Below are 14744 nucleotides of genomic sequence, written 5' to 3' on the forward strand. Positions count from 1 at the left end.
AAATTATCTAGTCACCTTGATTTTGTCAACACTGCAGAAGCGTTACAGCTCGTTACGCAGGTAACGCCGTCGTCCTGTGATCCTTTCCAGGCTTTATCTGAGGGTTTTAGCGAGCCGGAAAGCTGATGAAAATTATACCTTATCAAAGAAGTGGCAAACTAACAAGAAAAGCTAAATAAAAATGTATTTCATTTGCTTTTTGAGTCTTTTTTCTCTCCCCAAATCCTGCTCTGCTCCGATCGGATAGGAACCAGGAACTAGTAATCCGATCAGCGATGCCCATCACTCGCCGCATTAAATCAAGATGGCTCGAAATTGTTTACCTTTTCCAGTGCAGTGATGGAAGTGAAATTGCAAAATTTACTCGCGCCATGCTAGTGCTACGAAAGTTAACATTCGCCTTACCTGTTCTAATAAGATTAGGGTAAAATTATTATTTGTGGGAAAACAGTTACCGAAAGTCTCGGGTAAAGTGTGCGGTGTGCGGTGTTCGGTGGGTTTCGAATCACTATTGTGCCGTCCTGGTCGTCCCCGGTCCCGGACCTGTTGGAGGTTGGAATTTGCGGGAACGAGGAAAAGATTAGGCAAAATTTCAATTATTAGTTGCAATCATTCTTCCACCCGCCTATCATTCATCAGTAAAAAAATTGCCCCTTAAACTAATGTGTCACCGGGTTTTTCTTCCTCTCGATTACAGATCTCATCGACGAGTGGTGGTACTTTCGCCTCATTGCTGTAGCTGTGAAAGGTAAGTGAAGAAGGATGGAGGAAAAGATGTACGGTCCCTGTGGCACTTTGCCGGTGAGAAATCAAAGCATTCGGGTGTCAATGTGTACGAGACCGATTGGCAAATAGGCAGGTTTGGAGCGAAGTAAATTGGCCCCAGGAAGTGTATTGCCGGTGCTCTCACGAATGTAATGTCCGACCGAGAAAATTAGCTGAGCTTTGGAAATGAAATGCGATTAAAGATTAGCATAACAACATTGCGGGGAAATGCCCGGTGTTGGCTACCGAAAATTGGTTCCGATTTTCGGGCTGACGTCGGCAGTTTAGCAGTAAGATGGAGAAAGCAAGGCTGTGTGGAACAACTGGCCAGCAAGGTAGTGCAGAGTGTAGACTACCATTGGAGCTTTCAGATCCTTCCGCAGCATTGTATTAGTTGTACTGATTGTTACATTTTAGGGAAACATCTTAAATTATTATTATTTTATAGCCGAAAGTATAACCACAACATCGATTCTTGTGAAGCCAACTTTTTTTTCTTCTTCAAACAACCGCATGATGAATGTGTGAAAATAACGCCTCAACAGTCCATCAATATTTCAACCCCTTTTGCTGTAAACAAAACGAAAAAACAAATCCTTGGAAAAGGGCAGCACCGCTTAACCGAAACACACCGAACGTGCTGCTAATGATGATTGTTTCTTTAAGTTTGAAGTTTTAATTACTGCGCCAGCGTCAACCTAGTGCACACAATCCACCGGACACGACTGTTTGGTTCTAAGAGTGACCCCCTTCTTCCAGGCCCGGGCCCGGCGACGCCGATGCATGTCAGACGTCTATTAGACGACGAACCCGGCAAACCATATTGCCGCGCGTGAGATTTCATTATTTGATAGCGCGAAGTTTTTCGGAGATTTGCTTCACGCTCGCAAACGCTCGGTTCGTTCCAGTGCGCCGTAGGTGCCAGCTTTGCCATAGTAGTAACACCGGCTCTCACTGAGTGTGTTAGGTTTAACGCGTCTCGAAACAATTCTGTTATCGGGGGATTTGTTTTTGTTTCTGGCACTGCTTGGAAGGTAATAATGAACAACTTTTGGGTGGTTTAGGCACTGCATCACCATGATTTAAGTTTAGTAAAACAAAATGAAAAACATTTGGAATGAGCTGTACTTGTACTACGAACCGTTTCGTTTGATGTTCTCCTTTTCCTGTCAAATGCATTCCCACTGTCTAATTATTTGTTAAGCTACTAATCCTTTCCCCCTTGGTTTTTTAGAACGTTGATTCGCCGACTTACAAACGGTTGCGTCCAATTTTACCTTTCAAACTTTGATGGTGTACGCAAGCGACGGAACACAGCGCAATCCTTACGCAAAAGGGGGAAAATCCGGTTTTCTTACACGCACCCTTAGTTCTGTCTTTGGCACCAAATCATGCACCCAGCGCCAGGGAAGAAGCCCAGCGCACGTGCGTCCTGCTCCCGGGTTCGGTAATTATACCACCGTTAGGTGTGTGTGTGTGGTGCGTATGCGAACTGCACGCAATGTCGCCGCAACGTGCGCATATTCCCGTTGCACGTCCACCACTTCATTCCCATTCACCGTTGAGGGGTGTGCGTTTCTTGTTTTCAAGCGTTTGTGTTGCCTATTTTCGACAACACAGTCTTATCGATCGGTTAGCACAAATGCACGAAACGCACGTTGAAGTCTTGAAGAAGAGAGAGAGGGACACTCTCCAAATTCCACTGAGCTGTGCTGAGATTGTGTGGTACCATGCCGCCTGTACTAAGAAGCACAAACAAAATAGATTGTTTCGTTCTTTTACTGCGTACGTTCATTATGCATTTTCCTCGCGTTTCCGGCATTTGCGCGTTTTACGCACACGTTTAGCACCCCTTACTGGGGAGAACAACAGCCCGCGGCACGGCACAGCTAGTTGCAAGTATAATTAAACAAGTAGCAGTAGCAGCGCCGCAACAGGAAAACAACCCCGACAAATGCGCGCGCGACAACAACAGAAACGCGTAACAAACAGCACGCGGCACAGCAATGGCGTGGCAGTTAGCAGCTACACACCACGAATGCGCGTATGCGTTATTCTTTCCCTCGCTTTCTTGGCGCATGGTTTTGGTCAATTTTCTTCAGCTGGAACGAGGTGGGGGGGGGGGGGGGGAGAGGGGGCATAGTTATACATATTTAAATAGTGTCGCGCTAGCCAAGCACCAAGCCAGGGACTTCGGCCGCTCGTGCCTGGAGTGACGCATTGCCCGATCGACCCTTTTGCCGCGGCCAATCTAATGTAAAGCAACCAAACCGGAAGGTGCACTCCGGTATGATGGCCAACGTTTCTTCTGATGGCGGACGAAGTGAGCCTGGAGGGTTGGGAATTAGTTGCGTATAATTAACCTAATTAGCAAAATAGGGGGAAAATGCGTCTTTCTTGCGTGGTGGTGGTGGTGTTGGTCGTACGCAAATGAATGCGCCCCGTTGCACAAAGAGCGAGCGCGAAAGCGAAAAGAATAGAAGGGAGCGCTTGGTTCTGATACGAAATTGGAGTGTTTTGAATTTTTAATGGACTTTAAACGAGGCTTTGTTTTTCTTATTGGTAAGTTAATTTATTAACCTACTTTATAAACAATCGGAAAATAAATTAAAATTTCTTATCTGATTGTTATGTTATACTTTTAGGTACTTGTTTGTGGGAACCATTCCAACCAAAGCACGAAACAACTGCATTTATATGTACCGCGGATCATTAATTGAACAGCTTCTTACTACGCTTGGCAATCCCAATGCCAAGGCACGTTGGCTCTGTTTGCACTCTCCATGCGGTGCGTGTGTGCATTTTTTTTGTTCCATCCGATCGCACTAATTCCGAAGGCGCACAGTGTGCGTGATGAATCTTTCCTCCTCAGTCCTCCGCCTTGGAGCCTACGGGGACACACGCATTCGGTGTGCGTGCGTGCTAGGGCAAACGGCACTAGCGCACACCACCTTACACCTGCTCCTGCAAGAGAGCGAGACACACGCTCAATGGAGAGAATTCGGGGAAAAACGGGATAGCAAAACAGCAGCACCAGAAAAGGAAGAAGGATTTGTGTTGGCAAAAGCCGTCCCTGCGTGGAGACCGTTTGCCACTGGCGGGAGCGGGAGCGACGCTTAGATTCGGTGGCGCACGGGAATGGGAAACGCACTCTCGCCATTGCGAATGCGTTTGAAATGCGCATGAACCGATAAAATGACGCACAAACGCACCACCACCACCACCATCACGACTACTACACTTGCAGCAGGGAAGGTAGTCCCAGGCCGGGCAGGTCATCGAGTGGTGCAGGAATGTAGCAGAATGAGGGGCATTTTCAGGCAGCGGCCTAGTAGAGAACCCGGCCTGCTCGAGCTAGGCCGGCCATGCTGGTTGCGTTTTTTGGGGCAGCGCGCTTGGAAACCGTTTTTGGAAGCGTACAAAACCGAAGGGGTTTCGGTGAGTGGTAGAGGGAGAGATTGTGCGTCTCGCTACTTGGTGCCTACCAACCCACCCACTCTCCTTCACCCCCCCCCCCCCCCCAAAAACGAACGAAACATAAAACCATCATGAAAAGCCTTGTTTCGCCTAACGGGAGCGGGTGGACTCTTTTTGTGACACAGCAAAGGCCCACAAGGCTTCGGTTTTTTTTGCTCCACTGGCTGGCTAGACCGTTTTGAACATTCTAGGCCGGTAAGCCCGTTGTCGTACGGATTCGGAGAGTTTTCGGCAATGCTCTCTATCCCAGCGGGATAGAGCGCACTGTTCATCCACTTCGTCTTCGTCTCATCTATTTCTAGTGTGCTTCCCTTTCCTTTCGTGCACGGGCAGCGCATCGTGATCATTCCCGCAAGAAGCAGCCCGTCCAAATTGGATTCTTCCAAGGACCTTTCTTTCATTTCCTTTGTGCTTTGTGTGGCCCTTGCGCTGCAGAGCACAACCAACCCGGCGGTCCACTTCGAGTGGGATTCTCCGCCCTTGTGTACGCAGTTTTTCCACGCGCTTGGTGGACTTGCATTGTGTGCGCTGTACGCATGGTGCGTTTTTTCCTCCGGAGTGCCTCTTCATAGTGGCACACGCGTACACACAGCGTGCACAGTGTGTGTGTCCTTTAAGAGATGCTTTGCTTTGTTTTCTAGAAATGCTGAACTGATAACAGTCCCATCGCTCTTGATGTTTTACAGCAAGAGAAAAGAAAGCATCTGACGGTGAATATGGGATGTTTTTAATGGGAGAATGCTCCTTTCTCCTGCTGCTAGCCAAGTGCATTTGCCAAGTTTGGAGACACAAGGGAGTGTCTACTTGTCCCTGGGAGGGATGCTTCTGTGTTGTGGTTAGGACGATGTGTGCCTATAATAAAAACACGTATCCCTTCCAGCGATGTTCAACGTCCGTAGCTTCCCCGGGGGTAGCAAGCTATTACGATGGCAATCTTTCGAACATTTTTGCTGCAAAAGAGCTCGGGGCACCAACGGAAAGCGTTATGCTTTTGTAGGCTAGTGATGGAAAACATTGAGTTTTCGTCGGAATCGATTCCGGCTAGCTCCAAAGTCGATTCCGTATAGTAGATCAGTTCTGGAATCAGTTTCTGGAATTGTAGCCGGTGTCGGCTCTGGAATCAGAATCGGCTCCGGAATCAGAATCGGCTCCGCAATCGGAACCGGATTCGGAATAGGCTCCGGAATCGAAACCGAAATCGGATCCGAAGTCGGCTCCTGAATCGGCTCCGGAAACGGAACTGGAATTGGCTGCGGAATCAGAATCTGGTCCAGAATCAGAATTGATTCCAGAATCAGAATCGGTTTTGGATTCAGAATTGGCTTCGAAATTAGAATCGGCTTCGAGATCGTAGGTGGTTTCGGCATCTCCAAAAGAATAAACGTTTGGGTCGAATGATACTACGTATTGATAGCCGCTAAGAATCCAAACTTTCTTGTAAACGATCCATTCTCATGGAGATTCCCAGACTTCGCTTCTGAAACTTATTATTTCAATTCAAGAAATGATTCTCATTCTAGAGCTAATTCCAATTCTGGACCCGATTCTGATTCCGTTTCCGGAGCAAATTACGATTCTCAGTTTGTTTTCGATTCCGGAGCCGATGATTCAGGAATCGGCTCCGAAGTCAACTCAGAAATTGGCTCCGGAATCGGAATCGATTCCAGCATCGGAATCAGCTCCGCCATCGGAAATTCCGGGTAGGTCCGATTCCGACCTCCCATCACAATTGTAGACTGATCTAACATTCATGCGATGCGACCGAAAGTCATTGTTTGGTTTGCGGGGCTTTTCCGAGCGACCATTTTTGCGGTCCCTAATCAGAAAGAATTGTTTCTAACACTTTGTTTTCCTTTTCTTTCGACTGTAGCGCCTGTGCAAGCGTATGCAACGATGAAAAAACGAGCTTTGTTGAGGATGGTTTTGCATGCAATTACTCCAAAAGAACGTGTTCAAACTGTAGCAACGGTGACCGACCATCACAGGAAGATAATATAGAGCCGACGCACACTCGCAAAATCTGCTTTGTGCAACTTAATGCCAGGCGTGCGTAAAGAAACTGATGCGTTATAAGAAACAATAAACCCGCTGCGTAGCGGTGCCGTTTCAGTTTTCAGTTGCGGTTTGTTTGCCTCCTCCAAAGCGCCCACTCCCAAGATCCCGTTTCGAGAAACAACGGCTTCTCGGTTAGGCGTTAATGGGCAGCACGCACGCATGTTGTTAGCTGGTTGGAAGCAGCTGATAGTGGGACGCGTGCTGGGGCTTGTTTCGAGGCTTTTTAAATGAGAAAAAGATCTCAAAAACACACATTGCACTGTACGTTCTTTTCCCTAGTTTTTGATCGAAGGAAAAGAGGATAAAATATTGCAAATATTCGTTTTAATGCTTTATCATTATCCAATCACCCAATTCGCGAACCACTTTCCCATCACCTTGGTTCTGTTAATTGATGGGCCACATTGAATGTGTTTTTTTTCTGCTTCTAGTGCGTGAGTTTGTCCAAAAAGTGCATCACTTCAGTAACCTTTTCACCTCGACCTCGATGGCAATCAGCATTTTAAGCAAGGGAAAAGAGATTGTGTCTGCCGGCCGGCCGAGCGGGCTGCACCTTCACGCGTTGGTTGGTAAGCCGTTTTCGCTGGCGGTGGATGAAATTTTGCCAACGATGGATCATTGCGCGAAACGCAAAAAAAAACAACAAAAAACAAAAAGTGGTGTCAAGGCCGGAAAACTTACGCACCAGACAGACGCACCCACCGCTACCACCAGCAGCAATGGCCAGACAGTTGCGAAGGTAACTGTTTTTTTTGTTTGCTGCAGGGAAAGGGAAATATAGTTTGGCGAACGCAATTTCAACCATTTTCCGTCCTTCTTCTTCTGCTTGTAGGAACCGACGGACGGATGCACTGTGATTGTGCGTGTCTGGGGTCTACGATTTTGCACTTCCAAAGAAACCCATTCGTGGCGGATCAAATATTTGAAAACCGGCAGCAGACCAACACTTTGATTGATGGAAGTGTAAAGTGAAGCATGGAAGGGAACCGATAAGCGGGGGCTCTCCTTGCCGTCTACGCATTGTTACGATCAAGATCACAATCGTAGACGAGCCTTCCAAAACCACACGATCACACCACGTGGCCTGTGACTCAACGCATTTTTTGAACGATCAAGAGAGAGAGAGGGAGAGAGAGAGCAAAGCTAACACCGTTTTGGCGGCATTAGACGAGGCGACGGCCAGACAACGGCACGGAGATGAAAGGAAGGTGCGTTACGCACTGCTCGTTGCAGCAGCTGTGCGTCAAATGGTGCGATTTTTGGGCAACCCCGAATAGTAGAAGCAACAACGAAAAAAAGGGGTTGACCTCCCCACACAACAATCTACGGTGACGCGTTTACTGACCACACTGCGTTTTGTTGCGATCCCTCTGGTGGAAGGCCGTGGCGGGTGATCGTGCGTAGCAACAAGCACGGCACACATAAAAGGAGGGAAAGGCGGCAGCAGCAGCAGCTCCGCCACCAACCAACAGACCGGCTTTGGAAACGGAAATCCCTCCCCTTTTTCTCCTCTTCCATCACCATGCAGAGTGGCTTTATAGACCACCAGCCTCCCACTTCTTCACCTCCCCCCCCGATGCTATTGGCCTCGATAAAAATGCGTTTCGGGCTCTGAATGCGTGCGTCTATTGTAACGCGTATAGCCCGCGAGGTCGATGTCTGGGTCGACGGGCGCTCTGTGTGTGTGTGTGTGTGCTATGCGTGAGCCGTTAATTTTTGGCCACCAAACTAACAAAAAAAGGTGTCTATTCAGCTTTTGGCGATACCGCGAACAGCAAAAATCAACAAACGGAAGAAGAAAACGACAAAGAGAGAGAGAGAGGGAAAAAGCCCGATCGCGCTAAATTGCGGTGCGTAAGCAAAAATGCGTAGAGCAGGTCAGGAAGGGGGAGCCGAGGAGGTCGGCCGCGATCGCTCAAGACGAGCAGATAGAAAGAGAGGGAGAGAGGACAATAGAGAAGGCACTCAGATCAATATAAATTGAAAGCGTCGTCTAGGGATTTTTTTTTGGTGCGTTTGATGATCGAGGGGGATCAAGGCAACCCCCTTGGGCCCCTCCACCACCACGATCGTCGTTTTTGCAAATTTCGGTAAGCAGCTGCTGCCTGATGGTTTATGTATTGATTTACGCATTTTAACATCCGTCTCTCCATGTCATGTTCTGTCTGTTTTTTCTCGTGTTTCTTCCTTTCCATTGTCGAGTTTGACCAATTTTTAGGAGATTTTATAGCAAAACCTATGTCGCTGCCAAGGGGTTTGATTTGTCTTTTGTATGTTGCGATACTGCACCGTTGCACACACACATCGGCCAAATAGGGAACGCTGTGTGTCATTTTTTCTTCCCCACAAAAAATCGACCGATCTGGCCGAATTTTCTTTCGCAACGAAACGGGATGGATTTCGTTGTTTTAATTTAAAATGTGCGTATAAATATTAATGGCTGGAGGGGTGTTTTTTGTGGTGGTTTTTGTTAGGTTGCTGTTCGCCAATTGGACAGTGCGTATATGCCTTTTTTCCTATCTCGCGGTGGCCGTCTGTTTTTGCCGTTTTCTTAACATAGTTTTTAAGTGCGTTTCAGTGAGGCGGGAGTGTCCTATTTATGTAATTAAGAAGAAAAAAACTGAAGGGCGCTAGAAGTTGGTTAGCATCTGCTGCCGCCACGATCGCGATCATAAATGGGGTTTAAAATTGCCAATATATTGCGGATGTTTGGTTGGATAGGTTTTTTGTTGAACCATCTTCTTGTACGAAGCAAAAAAATTATTACGATGCGTGTTGTAGAAGATCATCCGCAAAGGAAAGAATCAAAACCAGTAAATTGCATTACAGGGTTTTCGTCAGACCCATTGGCAATGCATTGGACTCATTCCTATTGGATTTGTCCACAAAGAGTGCTATAGAGTCCAATTCCTTTCGTACTAAGTTAATTTCGTGTAGGAAAGAGTCATGAAAGTATCCCACAAGTATGAGAACCCCTGAAAACCCCTGTATGCGTGAGTGCGTAGTAGCGCGCTCAGCGTGTTGCTTGAGGGTAAGATAGTAGTAAAGATGTCCGCGATGGGGGTTTTCTTTTTTCTACGCTTAATTTTTCGTACACTGAAAGCCTTTCCAACCCATCCACGTTTATGGGACACGGCATTGCAATAAATGAGTTATTAGACCGCGGAGCTATCCCCCCCACACACACATACACTTTTTGGGGCATCAGCATCCCGTTTGCTGCACGCACCACCCGTGCGTCCCAAAAATAATAAAAAAATTGCAATAAACGCACAAGTTTTTTAGCTAGTTTTAATGAGAAATGGGGATGATCTTAAAACAGGGGCATATAAAATCAAACTCTACCATTTTCCATCATCGCTCATTAGTGCGTGGGCCTTTGCTGTTGTTGTTGGTTATGATTATTGCACATGCCTGTTTTTGCTCGGATTGGGTTTTGTTTTTACTTTTTATGGCCGTAGCTTATATGGCTAGTTAGTAGAGTGGGTGCGTGTGGTTTAAAGAGAAATGAGATTTTCGATTAAAGTGCGTGTGGGAAGGTTTTGAGAATGGCGCTTCGATACATTTATGCCCTCTCAGAGAAGTAAGCACACACACACACACTGCGGGTTTTGCAAGGGTTTGCATTTAGTTTTATAATCTGTTTTGCCAACAATCGTTGGCTGTGATTGCCGACTTCCTTTTTTGCTCACAGGAAGTTATCTATTAATTAGTCTATGATAAGGTTTTGTCTAAATAGGAGGTTTTTATTGCATTTGAAGAATCACTGACGATCTGCCAATACATCCTGGTGTCATCCTTGTGTGAAGTTCTGAAGAAGATTTTGATGACTCAATTCCATGATTGGAAGACCACCCAACGCGCACAACGAAACGTGAAAACTCTCTATCGTCATACACTTGACTAGCACGAGGATAGTGAATCCATTTTAAGAGCAAACTGTACGTGCTCTATTGCGCTTCCTTTATTTTATGCTACTCCACAGTCACTTTTATTTGGGCCTGGGTACGCCAAAATGCAGATAATGTTGTCTCTCACTTGGGCTCTCGAAATTTGTTGTTGCGGTGGATGTGTTGGCCATCCATCACTTGAATCTCTCGCTTCCCTCCAATCTATCTTTATTCTCTAGGGGGGAGGAATTCTACCCCTGACTCGGCCACCACCACCATCAAGAGGGTGTAAATTTTATGTTTTTAAGGACCAACGATAAAATGCAGTTTTATGAAGGCACACATCACATTTTGTGCTGGAATAAGGAATTGCGCTCCGTCGTCGTTCCGTGTGCCGCACAAACAACAGTAGTGGTGCAGCGCCATTTTACTACACTTTGTTATGATGCTGTCGCTTGGCCATCGTTAAAACCGTATCGCTCGGTACTCGGTTCCCCGAATTTTCTGCACAAGGGGCTTAAGGAAATGACATTGCAGGATGTAGAGAGAGGGTCGGAGTGTTGCACAAGCAGCGCCACCAGAGAATTGCTTTGCGCGCTGGTGGTGAAGTTGTTTAGTGGGTTAGTGGCGGGAGGAAGTAATTTTCTTATTTTCAGCCCGAAATGCGTTTAACCCTTTTTATGTCATTTGCACACACACATACACACATCAACCCCTCTTCGTTGTTGTTTTAGATTCGTTCCGGCCTCTTCGGAATGGCACAATTCCGCTCGGCACGGAAAGCTGACGCCAAGGACGGGTATGACGATTGTTATTTGCTTCTTTTTTTTACTACGAACGCACCGCAAATATCCTTGCGCCCCAAGAAACGCAACGGAAAACTCACTGCGTGCTGTAGAGATACGGGCAAACGCCGGGAAGGTAATAAAACTGCTGCAGGGACCTGCTGGTGAGTCGTAAAATCGGTACATCTCATCCTCCAGCCGCCCAAAAACGCACCACCGAGCCCGCCATGCCACATTACTGCAGCACAGCTCCAAGGGGGTTTCGGGTGGGGGGGTTGAAATTAATATGCTTCATCTCTCTTGCACCGTAGGCAAACCGAACCGAACGGAACTGGATGCGCTGGATGCGTCAGCAAGTGGGAAGGAAATGGGTGCGGTAAAATCAATACCTGTGTTTTCGGCAAGGTTCTCGGTACTGGTTGCGGGAACTTCATGCAAGAAGCCAACGATGAAGGGAAAGCGAACGAGAGGCGGGCACGCAATAAACCACCCCGAGCGTCGAGCGGCCGACGAGCGCAAAAGGATCCCTTGCACCACCCAAGTTGCTTGAACATGCAATCGACACCGCCTTCAGCCACCGCTCCTCCCCCACACGTTGCTTTATTATCTGGCGTGACGTAGCGGCCGGGAGGGGTTTCCTCTTTCGCTGTGTTGCTAAGAATATGCGCCACCGTGCAAAAGCGCCAACCACCAACGGTGCAAGAAAGTGAAAGTGGATTGTGTGCACCATCACCCTGCAGCGCACCCAACCACCCACTTGCACTGTGTGCGATACGGTGGGTAGAAGCAACCCATCGCTGCTGTGCACCGGAAGAGGGAAATTGTGCCTGGGACCGTTTCACATTCCCCGACGTCATCGTCGCCGTAAGCAGGGGGCGGCGCAGGCACTGTGTGGGATGGACCTGCATTTGCGCATAATCGCAAGCCGCCCCCTGAAGCTAGGCAGACCACCCGAAACGGATGTGTTTGTGTGTGTGTGTGTGGTGAAATGTTTTACGATTTCACTTTCACCCACGGGCAGGCGGCGGCAGGATAATCACGCGATGGAGAGAGAGAGAGAGAGAGGGGAAGCAATGGAGCAATGCAGCAGTGACGGGACACTTAATTTTATGCAGTATATTCCACTCTGCTACCACTACCACTACTACTACTGTTTGCTACGGCTAATGGCATCGAAGAAGATTGCATACTTGCAAAGGGGTGGGATGTGGAGGGGTCGAAAGGGACCGCCCGATGCGGCAGTGTATGGCGTTCGTTTGCGATGTGGTGCTGCAACGTGGTGTGTGTCCCCTTAGGGGCTTTAGTCATACTCTGCGTCAGTATGTATATAGAGACTTTACTTGGTAATGGAATTTGCTTGCCTGCTGCAACCACCACCACCTGTCTTATGTAAACCCTGCCTGCTTGGTGGCCAACACAAACTGAAAACGCATGCTCTAAATGCAAGAAGGGAGCACTGTCGACCAGGGCTGCAGGTGGAGTGGGGTGTTTGTGCGTGCGCCGTAAATTGTGTAACCGATGCGTCTTTCTTGCAACTGCTCTGTCCCTTAGGCTGGCTGGAATTACGAAGAAACAGAGTGTGTGTATCCTTCTGAGTGTGTCCCTGATGGCTGGTGGAAGGAGCGTCATTGTGTTTGCATCATCTTGCATGCGGCAGGAAAACGGGAAACGGGGGGTTTTTATAGCAAATTCCAAATTGTGCAAGAAACTACCCGGTGGCAGAAAGGGATGGTGTGGTTTAGGTTTTATGCTAGATGGAAATTACAGCCAGCACAGAAGACCCTCCCCACCTCCCCTTGCTGATGGTGGTCCTGAGCCTCGCCTGACTGGGAAAAGGGAAAACTGGCCAGCACAGCATAACAAGCCCCCGGCGGTGGTGGTAGTGCTGCAGCGTGCAGGAGCAATATATCCTTGCACACTGGCCATATTTGATGCAGGCATGTAAGAAAGCATAATAACACGGTGTAGAGAGCGTGTGTGTGTGTGCGTATTATTGCACTGAGAGGGAGGGACAGTGTCGTATGTGTATGTGTGTGTACAGGGGCATAAGAGAGGGCGGATCTCTCGATGCCGCAACCGACAAAGGCAAACAAGGAAGTAAAAAGGTTGGGAAATTATCCCGATGCCGAGTTTTTACTGCCACTGCAGCAGGATGGTACTCTTGTTTAATGCAAGTTTTCGTACCAAAAAAAGAAAGGACATACTGCTGCTGTACGCGTACGATGGTGAACCTTCTTGCATGAATTAATGAATCTTTTGCCATGATATGAGTCGCTCGTTTTGAAACATGCAATAGAGCTGAGGGTTTTTTTTTTGCTTGCTTGCTTGCTTGCTCGCCTGCGTATAACTGCAACGTTGGCCCCCCTCATTCAAATGTGCAGCTTCTTGCAGATGCGCCCGCGCTTCATTAGCTTCTGTAGTGGTTGTTGCTGCTGCGGTCTTAACAGACTGGGCTTCTTTGTTTCTTGCGTTTTATCTTTTTCTATAGGGGAAATAGGTTTTGTTTCCTAATAATACAAGAAGGACTGGGTGGTGGTGGAGGGTTTTTGAAAGCTCTTGCGAGTGAGGAGTGAACGGTTTATTCATCTTTTCAAACCCGTCAACAAACAACTGTGGTGTGTCTGGTGGAAGTGCATTGAAAAGCGACACATAATAGGGGGAGGATGGATTTTTTAATGCGTTGAATGCATCATACTCATGAGATATATTGTGTGCATTGGAAGCAATATGTTTGATGGGTTAATGAAAAAAAAAAACGCAGGCTCTTATGCGATATTAATTCACTACATATCAGAAATGTCAGGTACAAGGATGTGTGTGTTTTTTTACTGAGATGTTTCATGTCATTGTGGTTAAACAAAACCATTCAATTGTAGCAAGGTTCAATATGAGCAAGAACGTTACAGTCGTATTTCCAGCAGCACAGCCAATTGCTCTAATTCATTAGCTAAAATATGTTCATTTTTTGCATCAAAACGACATTGCAATGCAATTCCAGAGCGTTACAGGGCTCACCCTGAGTTCTCTTAGCTGTGGGACACTTTATTGACTCTTTCTTACGTTAAATGAACCTAATCTAATGGCAATTGGACTCTATAGCACCCTGGTTGGACAAATCCAATAGTAATTTACAAGGACCTTATCCAACAAGAGTGACATAGAGTCCAATTTACATCATATGAAGTTCACTTCACATAAAAAAAGAGTCAAGTAAGTATCCCACAACTATGAGAACCCCTGGAAAACCTTGTAAGCATAAAGAAAAGGGTCGTCGAACGGTAAAATATTCAATATTGCACCATCGTTTGTGCAATTTTGTATGAATTGAACATTGAAAACAGATTTCCAATCTACAAAGTCTCAAAAATAGCGTGAAAATTTTTATTAATATGTTAATATTTTTAAAAGCAATTGCATCATAACCAACCTGAATTATGCAAATATTTTTTTTTTTTTACATTTAAGCTACAACTCCTGCCCAAACCTGCAGTCATTCACTAAATGCAATGCAGTTTAGCTCGATTTGGCTTAATGAAATCATTCTAGATGACCAAATGTGTCATTCTCTTTCAAATACTAATGAATGAATCTGCCTGTTTCTTCTAGTTCTTTTTACTTGCACCCTGCATTGGCCACACCCCATTTGGGCAACCTTTACTTCCGACAGTCATGCGACTTCTCTCGAGGCAGGTGTTCGCATCCGCACCGGCTGGCAGTTTTTGGCACATCGATGCATAATATAGTTCCAAAGGGAGGAGGGTGCAATGGAAAC

The 14744-nt window shown here is 46.8% G+C and overlaps 1 protein-coding gene across 9 annotated transcripts in view; it reads left to right on the top strand.

Moving 5' to 3' along the window:
- Positions 1 to 14744, top strand: part of LOC120959949 (zinc finger protein chinmo) — a 118836-nt gene that overhangs the window by 50160 nt on the left and 53932 nt on the right. For 8 of the 9 annotated variants that reach the window (XM_049610223.1, XM_049610224.1, XM_040383748.2 and 5 more), the window contains one exon: positions 698 to 748. The gene's annotated coding sequence lies outside the window, so the exon portion shown is untranslated. Of the gene's footprint in view, positions 1 to 463; positions 553 to 697; positions 749 to 14744 lie in introns of those variants that run through there. The other variant, XM_049610227.1, reaches the window with a different exon arrangement.

This window comes from Anopheles coluzzii, chromosome 3 (genome assembly GCF_943734685.1).
Source record: "Anopheles coluzzii chromosome 3, AcolN3, whole genome shotgun sequence".
Taxonomy (NCBI): Eukaryota; Metazoa; Arthropoda; class Insecta; order Diptera; family Culicidae; genus Anopheles; species Anopheles coluzzii.